The sequence below is a fragment of the Acomys russatus genome, chromosome 1 (assembly GCF_903995435.1).
Source record: "Acomys russatus chromosome 1, mAcoRus1.1, whole genome shotgun sequence".
In the NCBI taxonomy this organism is placed as follows: Eukaryota; Metazoa; Chordata; class Mammalia; order Rodentia; family Muridae; genus Acomys; species Acomys russatus.
Genome location: NC_067137.1, coordinates 116,205,921 through 116,213,626, shown reverse-complemented (window position 1 = coordinate 116,213,626; position 7,706 = coordinate 116,205,921). Strand labels below are relative to the sequence as shown.

The following is a 7,706-nucleotide window of genomic DNA, read 5'->3' as shown; positions in this document are numbered from 1 at the left end:
CCGAGGCGTGTGCTGTGCGGGCCAATGAACGGCGGCGGCAGCCCCAGGGTGGGCGGAGCCTAGGGGGCGGGCGGAGCCGGGTTGGGCCTGGGCGGCGGGGCTGTCTCTGGCCGCCGTCCCGCCCCTCCCGTCCGGCCGCCGCCGCCGCCACCGCCGCCGCCTGGGGGTTGGTTGAGGCGGACGGTGGGGTCCCGGCCGGAGTGTTGGCGCCGCCGCTGCGCGTAGGCGAGGCGGGCAGGTGAGTGCGGGCGGCAGGTTCCCGCGTGCGGCCCGCGGGCTTGAGGGGACGGGGTTCGGCCGCTCCTGACGCCGTGAGGCCGACCGGGCGGGCGCCCGAGGTCCGGTGGACGGCGACGGCCGAGCTCTCGGGGGCCGGGGCGGCTGCGGGCTCCGAGGCCCTGCCGGCCTGTGCCCGAGGGGTCTAGTGTGTGTCCGCAGCCTCCCTCGATCACCGGGACCCCCGGCCGGCGGCAGGTGCAGGGCGCGGCCTGGGCGCGGCCTGGGCGCCGCCCTCGGGTGCGGCCAGGGCCCGGTGCTCGCGCGGGGCGCTGGGACTGCGCGCGGCGGGCTGCTAGCCTCGGTTTCCTTCCTCCGGCGGCGGGCGCACGCGGCGTGGGGCCGAGGCGCCTCTCCCAGCAGCTCTCTCCGTTGCCCACCGAGAGCCCGGCCCCCCGCGCCTTGTCCTCCACTGCCCGGTTCGCGAAGGCAGGCGTAGAAAATGGGTCATGTTTCTTCCCACGCGCCCCGGGCCGAGGGCCGCAGGAGACCGGCTCGCTGAGAGGGAGAAGCGTTCAGTGCTCGTGGAGTTTGCCGTTCCGGTTTTCAACTCTTCCTTCTCGCGTCTCCAGCCCGGGGATGCCCCTCTGCCCCCTCTCCCCGCTTGCCACTCTCGGGGAAGGAGCTGATTAGTGACGTGCGCCACTGGCTGCGGGGAGCCTTACCCCCCGCCACGCCGCCGTGTCTGTGAGAGGCCCTTTGGAGCCTTTCAGAAGTGTGCACGCGGTGACGAGGATGACTTGTGGCGTGTTGTATTCCATTTCTAAACGAACACGGTGTTGTTTCCGAAGTAAAAACGCTTACCAGGATGTTGACAATCACTTTGCCTTGCAGACCCTCAGAAGAGCTGAGGTTTTAGTGACGGGTGAAACACAACTGCAGCCAGGAAGGCTGAGGCAGGGGATCGTGAATTCTAGTCCTGCCGGAGCTGCGTAGGGAGACCCTTTGGAAAGCACACATACACTAAAACCAGAACTGGACACTTGAAAAATGGTTTGGTTTTTTTTTAATATGTAAATGATGCCCCTTTCATTTTTTTCCCTTTAAAAGTGATATTGGAGGTATCTTAAAAATGGGTTTTAAACAGTGATAGTCTTGGGGAGTTTTAAGTGAATGCGCCCTGAAAATAAATACAGCAGTATAAAAGGACATTTCCTTTCCAAGTTGAAGTTTGTCCAGAGTTAGTGAAACCGTTACCTACAGTGTGTATGTGGGCTACTACCTGTGGAGACCCACTTTATAGATTGGTCTCTGGGGTGCTGTGATTGATATTTTGGTGGAATTCCAGCCATTTGTGGAATGGGTTTTCTTTGGCTTAAGAAAGCAGTTTACACCGGGTGTCGTGGCGCACGCCTTTAAATCCCAGCACTCAGGAGGCAGAGGCAGGCGGATCGCTGTGAGTTCTAGGCCAGCCTGGTCTACAAAGCAAGTCCAGGACAGCCAAGGCTACACAGAGAGACCCTGTCTCGAAAAACCGAAAAAAAAAAAAAAAAGAAAGAAAGAAAACAAAACAGTTTGCAAAGCCAAGTTCTGAAAAGCTACAGAAAAACTTTTCTGGGACTCCAAACAACCTTGGTCTTTATCCCTCTATCTCTCTTTTCCTCTGTGTACTCCTCTTGCTTGAGATCTTCTTAATATCTGGATGTGGAACTCTAGTCCACTTGGAGGGAAGTGGTTGCTGCGGTTGCTGCCCCGCCTCCACCCCGTGCAAACATGTCAGTGGAGTGATGTTGGGCTTGAAGATTCAAGTGCTTGAGCTGATGTGGGCTCTAGCAGTGAGAGTTTCCTTTCCTTTTCTGTTGCTAACTGACCAGTAGAATTCTAGGAAAGAAATGCTGTTAGCAGGGCTTTGTGGCATGGCTAACAGTAGCTCTAGCTACTCAGGGGTGAGGATATAGCTCAGTGATAGAGTGCTTGCTTACTGTGTGAGAAGGCCTCAGTTTCATCTTCAGTATTACACACATGAAAATGTTAACTGTCTTTTGTGTGTGATGCATATTTAGGCCAAATTTAAAGATAATTAAGTAATTTCTTTAGAAGCCATGTGGCACTTTGTAATAAGAAAATGATGAGGTTATATTCAGGGTTTTTGTTGTTGTTCTGAAGGTCAACCACTAGAAAACTGTTTCTGTGTTCAGGGCTGTGATGAACAGTCAGCAGCTTTCTAAACCTTGATCACACCGAAAAGAGAATGACAGAGATGACCGTGCTCAACAAAGTAGCAACAGGAGCACAGGGAGCCTGTGTAGCAAATGTAGTAGTCCCCCACGTCCACAGAGGATCCCAGCCTTCACTGCTTCAGCATAGATATGCATTGGGGTGGTGTTTGCATCTAACCCTCACACTAACATCATTCATAGTTTGGCTTGTCTGCTCCTTACTTCCAATACCTATTACAATGTCCCTGCTGTGCAGATAGTTGTTACACTATCCTTCAGGGAGTGGTCACCAGAAGAGGTTCATGCTTAGTAAGGGTGAGGTTCCCTTCCCTTGCATAGTTCCATCTGCAGTTGGTTGAATCTGCAATAGAAGGTCAGATAAAGGAGAGTAGCTAATTGACGCTGTATGGAATTTTGGTAAAAATGTGAGTGAAACATACTATGGCTCCTGCAAGCAGCCTGAGGCTTTCCACGTTTCTGAACATTTTAGTTACAAAACCTGTTTCAGTTTGACTCAAAAGTAGCTGTTAGAAATGTAACTATTTCTTTTTTTTTTTTTAAATTTATTTATTTTTATTTTATGTACATTGGTGTTTTGACTGCATGGACATCTGTGTGAGGGTGTCAGATCCCCTGAAACAGGAGTTACAGACAGTTGTGAGCTGCCATGCGAGTGCTGGGAATTGAACTTGGGTCCTTAACTGCGGAGCCATCTCTCCAGCCCCATGGAATGTAACTATTTCTTTGTTGTGTTTTCTTTGATGGAAAGTTCCCTGTCTTTAGAAAATGGTGGCCTGCTCTTGGCTACAGAGCATGGCGATTTAGCAGACAAATTTTAGTGTGTTTAAATCCCAGGAATGGAGACATGCTGTGCTGTTTTGAAGAAGCAGAGGAACCATTATTAAAATTATATTATGTGAACACAACAGTGACTATATTGTTCTGATTTCCTTTGGGAATGCTGTGGCCAGTTTTTTGTTCTCTCAATTAGCTTACAGTTTTCACTGTTATATTGGGACTCACTTTCTGTTAGAGAGGAATGTTTGAAATTGTGTGTCCTTTTCCTTCTGCTACCGTGAGACCAACTCATTCTGATTTGCAGTCAACCACACTTGAGATTATTAATTATATATAGTAAAGCTCTCTTACTTTTCTGGTTTTCTAGTTTGCACCTTTGTTGTCTTATTTGGCAAAATCAGTTTCTTACATTGGTTTTAACTTTATCCTTATTTTGTTCTTAAAATTGGAGTTGTTAATGGCTTGGAAATGAAAATATCATTCATTCTACAGTAATTTTTTTGCTTGGTTAAACATTCTAACTTTTTAATTTTTTAAATTTATTTTTAGAAAAAGTGTGTGTGTGTGTTTGTGTGTGTGTGTGTATGTTTTGTGCCTCAATGTTTGTGTGTGTGTTGTGCCTGAGTGTATATTCCTGGGCTCATGAAGGTCAGAAAAAAGAATTACCTTGAACTGGATTTGCCATGTGATTGGGCTGCCAGATGTGAGTGTCAGGAATCAGATTTAGGTCCTCTTAAAGAGCATGAAGTGCTTGTTCTTAATTAAGTAGCCATCTCTCCATCTCCTTATTGATACATTTAATATATTTTTCTATTACAAAGAAGTTGAACCCGGTAGTGGAAAGCACTAGGGAGGCAGAGGCAGGTGGGTCTCTGTGAGTTCGAGGCCAGTCTGGTCTACAAAGCCAGTCCAGGACAGGCAGGGCTACGCAGAGAAACCCTGTGTGTGTGGGTGTTTTTAAGTATATTATATTTTAAAGTATATTTTATATATATATATATATATATATATATATACTTAAGTATATATAATATATATAAAGTATATGATATTTTTAAGTATATTAATAGTCTTATGAAAAAGAACCTTCAATTAAAAGAATATGCAATAGTAGAAAGTGTGTGTGTGTGTGTGTGTGTGTGTGTGTGTGTGTGTGTGTGTGTTGTTTGGTAACTTAAGCCAGAGATGAACCTCATAGGCCTCATTTCCACTTTGGGGTCTACTCTAGATTTTGGAAATAAACACATAAGACTAGTAGTACAAACAGAAGTGTTGACAAGGTTCAAGTGAAAAAAAAATGGGATAAAATAATTACGTACAAAATTCAGTATGAAAGACTTAGAAAGTCTTTCTTTTCTTATTTAAAATACTTTCCCAGCAGTTTCCTGTCAGTGGAGACAGGGTTTCTGCTGAAGTTAGGCCTCTGAAAGGAAACTGAGTGATTTCTGATTACCAGACCAAAGTGAATGTTTAACCTTTGGCAAGTATCACCTCAGTAATGGGCTTAGGAGAGAGGAAAGACAGGCGAATAGAGTCAAAGAAATGTTTTTAATAGTCTGTACTGAGGCATAAAGGCTGTCTAGAGAACACAGTGATTGGATGTCTACAGTAGCTTTCATACAGTTTTTTCTTTTATTGACAGGTAAAAATTGCATATGCCTAGAACTCAGTAATACTTGGTATTTTAGGGTTATCAACTGTCTGTGTAGACTTGGCTGTCCTGAACTCACTTTGTAGACCAGGCTGCCCTTAAACTCAGTGATCTTCTTACCTTTGCCTCCCAAGTGCTAGGATTAAAGGTGTGTGCTACTATGCCTGGCTGCTTCTGCAGTTTTTTGACCTGTTAAAAACAACATCAATTATAGAGATGGAGGTAAGATTTTTCTGACTCGGGGAAGCTCCTTTTAAGTTTTGGTCATGTCACATATTTAACTGAAGCTATTCTTGCATACTTAGATAAAGCAAGCAAAATAGCCTTATCCTTGGAAAAAGCCAAAGAGAAAACCCTAATGCTCGTATGTTTTGCTGCTGAAAGAGTATACTGTCTTTCTGAACCTCAGAGATAGCAGTGAACCATGGCTCGTTTTGAGCCAAATTCTCAACATACAATTGCTTATCAATAAAATCCCTGGTTGAGATGTACTCATGAGGCTCTGGCACCAGCTGAGCTTATTATCATCTTGTAGAAATTAACTTTTCCAAGCAGCAGCTTTTTTGTCTGTAAAGGGGACATAGTGATATTTGTCTCATCGGTTGTATAAGATGCTCAGTGGAGTGTGTATGCTCAAGCCATGCACTTAGGATGAGAACAGTCATGTTGGAAACTGCCACAATACATGGCAGGAATGATGGTTTCAGCAGCCTAGAATGTTACCCTGGAACAATGTAACAGCAGGCTTATTGCATTCACTTGAACGCTCATGTGTAGTGTAGCACACCGGTCTGCTCTATTTAAGCTTGTGTGATGAATAGCCTTATTTGATCTCTTCTCATCTTAAAGGTTATAGGGCTGTGTCTCATTTCTCTTTGCCTTTTGGATGAGACACTCAAACATACATGAGACAAGGGAATGGATTCTCTTGGCTTATCAACAGCCTGGAACAACCTTACAAAAATTACTAAGATCTTGAGTCCCGGGGAGGCAGAAGGCCCCCTGAAGCATGACCCCCTTAAGAGTGCGTCAGGAGGGCTTTTGCTGCCTTGCTCTCTGGAGGGCAGTGGGCCGAGTTAAAGTTAGGTCACTTTTGAGAAGTGTGTGAGGCATGCCATACACCTGGAAAGGAAGAGTTTGAGGAGGATGACATGGACGCCATCTTCACAGAATTCTGGATAGGTCACAGAAGAGTGGCTCACAAGTAGGAGAGTGCTTCAGAAGTGAGCAGGCAGGACTGGTGGCCACCAGTGGCCTGTCATTGAGCAGAGGACTCCAGGACTGAGGGGGGGTGCTTCCAGTCTGTTCCACAGGATTGGCTTCAGGTTGTGCATTTGTCAGCCAGCCACAACCTATCTGCCTATTCCACATGTTTTCAGACTAGAATCAGGTGATGGATAGTGGTGCATTGAGAGCTGATGGTGACTGAGGGTTTACATAATCATCTCAAAGGTATCTTCTAGTCCTGATCCTCTGTAAGTTTAGAATCTAGAATCCCATGTTTGGCGTGTAAGTGGCTTCAAGGTGAGCTAGCAGGTTACAGCTGTCCTGTCACCATTCAACACTGTTGTCTTTGTTTTAGAGAGATACAATAAGAGTGATTGTTCATGACACCTGACTCCTTTATTATTATTATTTTTAGATAATTGCTTTAAATAGGAGCCTCATGGAGATGGAGTAGATTTCTTTACTTGAAGGCATGCTGTAGATACCATAAGGTAGGTTTTTGATGCAGCTTATAGAAAAGGTAAAGCTAATCTCAGCATGCAGGTATGGTCCTGGTGGCAGGAAAGCAGAGTGGAAGTCAGCCCAAGGCTTAGTTGGGGTCACTGCTTCTGAGGACACAAATGGTTGTCAAGGAGATATCCTGCCAGGCTTATTCAGGGCCTTCCACTTTGCACAAGTTCATCACGTGGTCACCTAGTTCTTTCTTAGACGTCACCTGCTCATTCAGATAATGGATTTCAGTGACGTCTTACCAGTGAGTGTCATTTTTGTCATTGACCAGTTTATATAATTCCACAGAGATAGAGACAGTCTAAGGCTTTCCCCAAGTGTAACAGACACTATTGTGTTCAGCCTGATTGCCCAGTTACTATGGTCTGGTTTGACACCTGGAGGACCATGTGGGTACCTTGCCATGTCTTCTGGTGGCTCAGTTTCTCAGCGTGTTACTCCTCACTGAAGTTAAGGTAGTTAACCCTGGACAGGCAGCTCCTAGAGCTGCAGAGCTGCAGGTTGATCTGGTTTGTTCTCTCACAGTCCTGATGGGACACCTGAAACCTGCAGCAGGGATGCAGGAATCACTGGTAGTGGCCAGTGCTGCTGCTGCTGCTGCTGCTGCCGCCTGCCGGGGTGAGACTTGAGTTCAGGGTCTGTCCACTCACTGTAAAGAAGCCAGGAATCAATCTCAGCATGCTTATAATTTAACAGTACCTCAAAACCATTTGTGCAGAAAAAACAGCCAGAATGGTTTAAAATCTAGAATTACTGTTTAAATTTGTGGGAAAATAGTCAATATTTTTGTGGAAAGGAACCTTCTTTTGAATTCTCTGGTTACTGTGCATATGCTGGTCCAAAATATTCTGTAAAGAGATTAGAACCTAGATCTATGTTTGTGTTGGTAAAAAGTAGCTACTGGGTCAAAATCAATTCTTTCAACTGTTTGCCTTGGCTTCTAGATTCCTTTGAGTCTGTGACACACAGCACTTCCATTGATTTGAGATTGATGTGCCAGTTGGTGGGTACCAGCCACACTGGTGTAAGTTATTGTGGCATGCTGTGAGCCAGTCAGAAAATGTTGCCCTGCGCATCTTTCTGTT

General features: G+C 45.9%; 1 protein-coding gene across 1 annotated transcript in view; it reads left to right on the top strand.

The window, feature by feature from the left end:
• The first annotated feature begins 121 nt into the window (after positions 1-121).
• Setd3 (SET domain containing 3, actin histidine methyltransferase) overlaps positions 122-7,706 on the top strand; it is a 68,480-nt gene continuing 60,895 nt past the window's right edge. The window contains exon 1 of the mRNA XM_051151156.1: positions 122-238. The gene's annotated coding sequence lies outside the window, so the exon portion shown is untranslated. The remainder of the gene's footprint in view (positions 239-7,706) is intronic.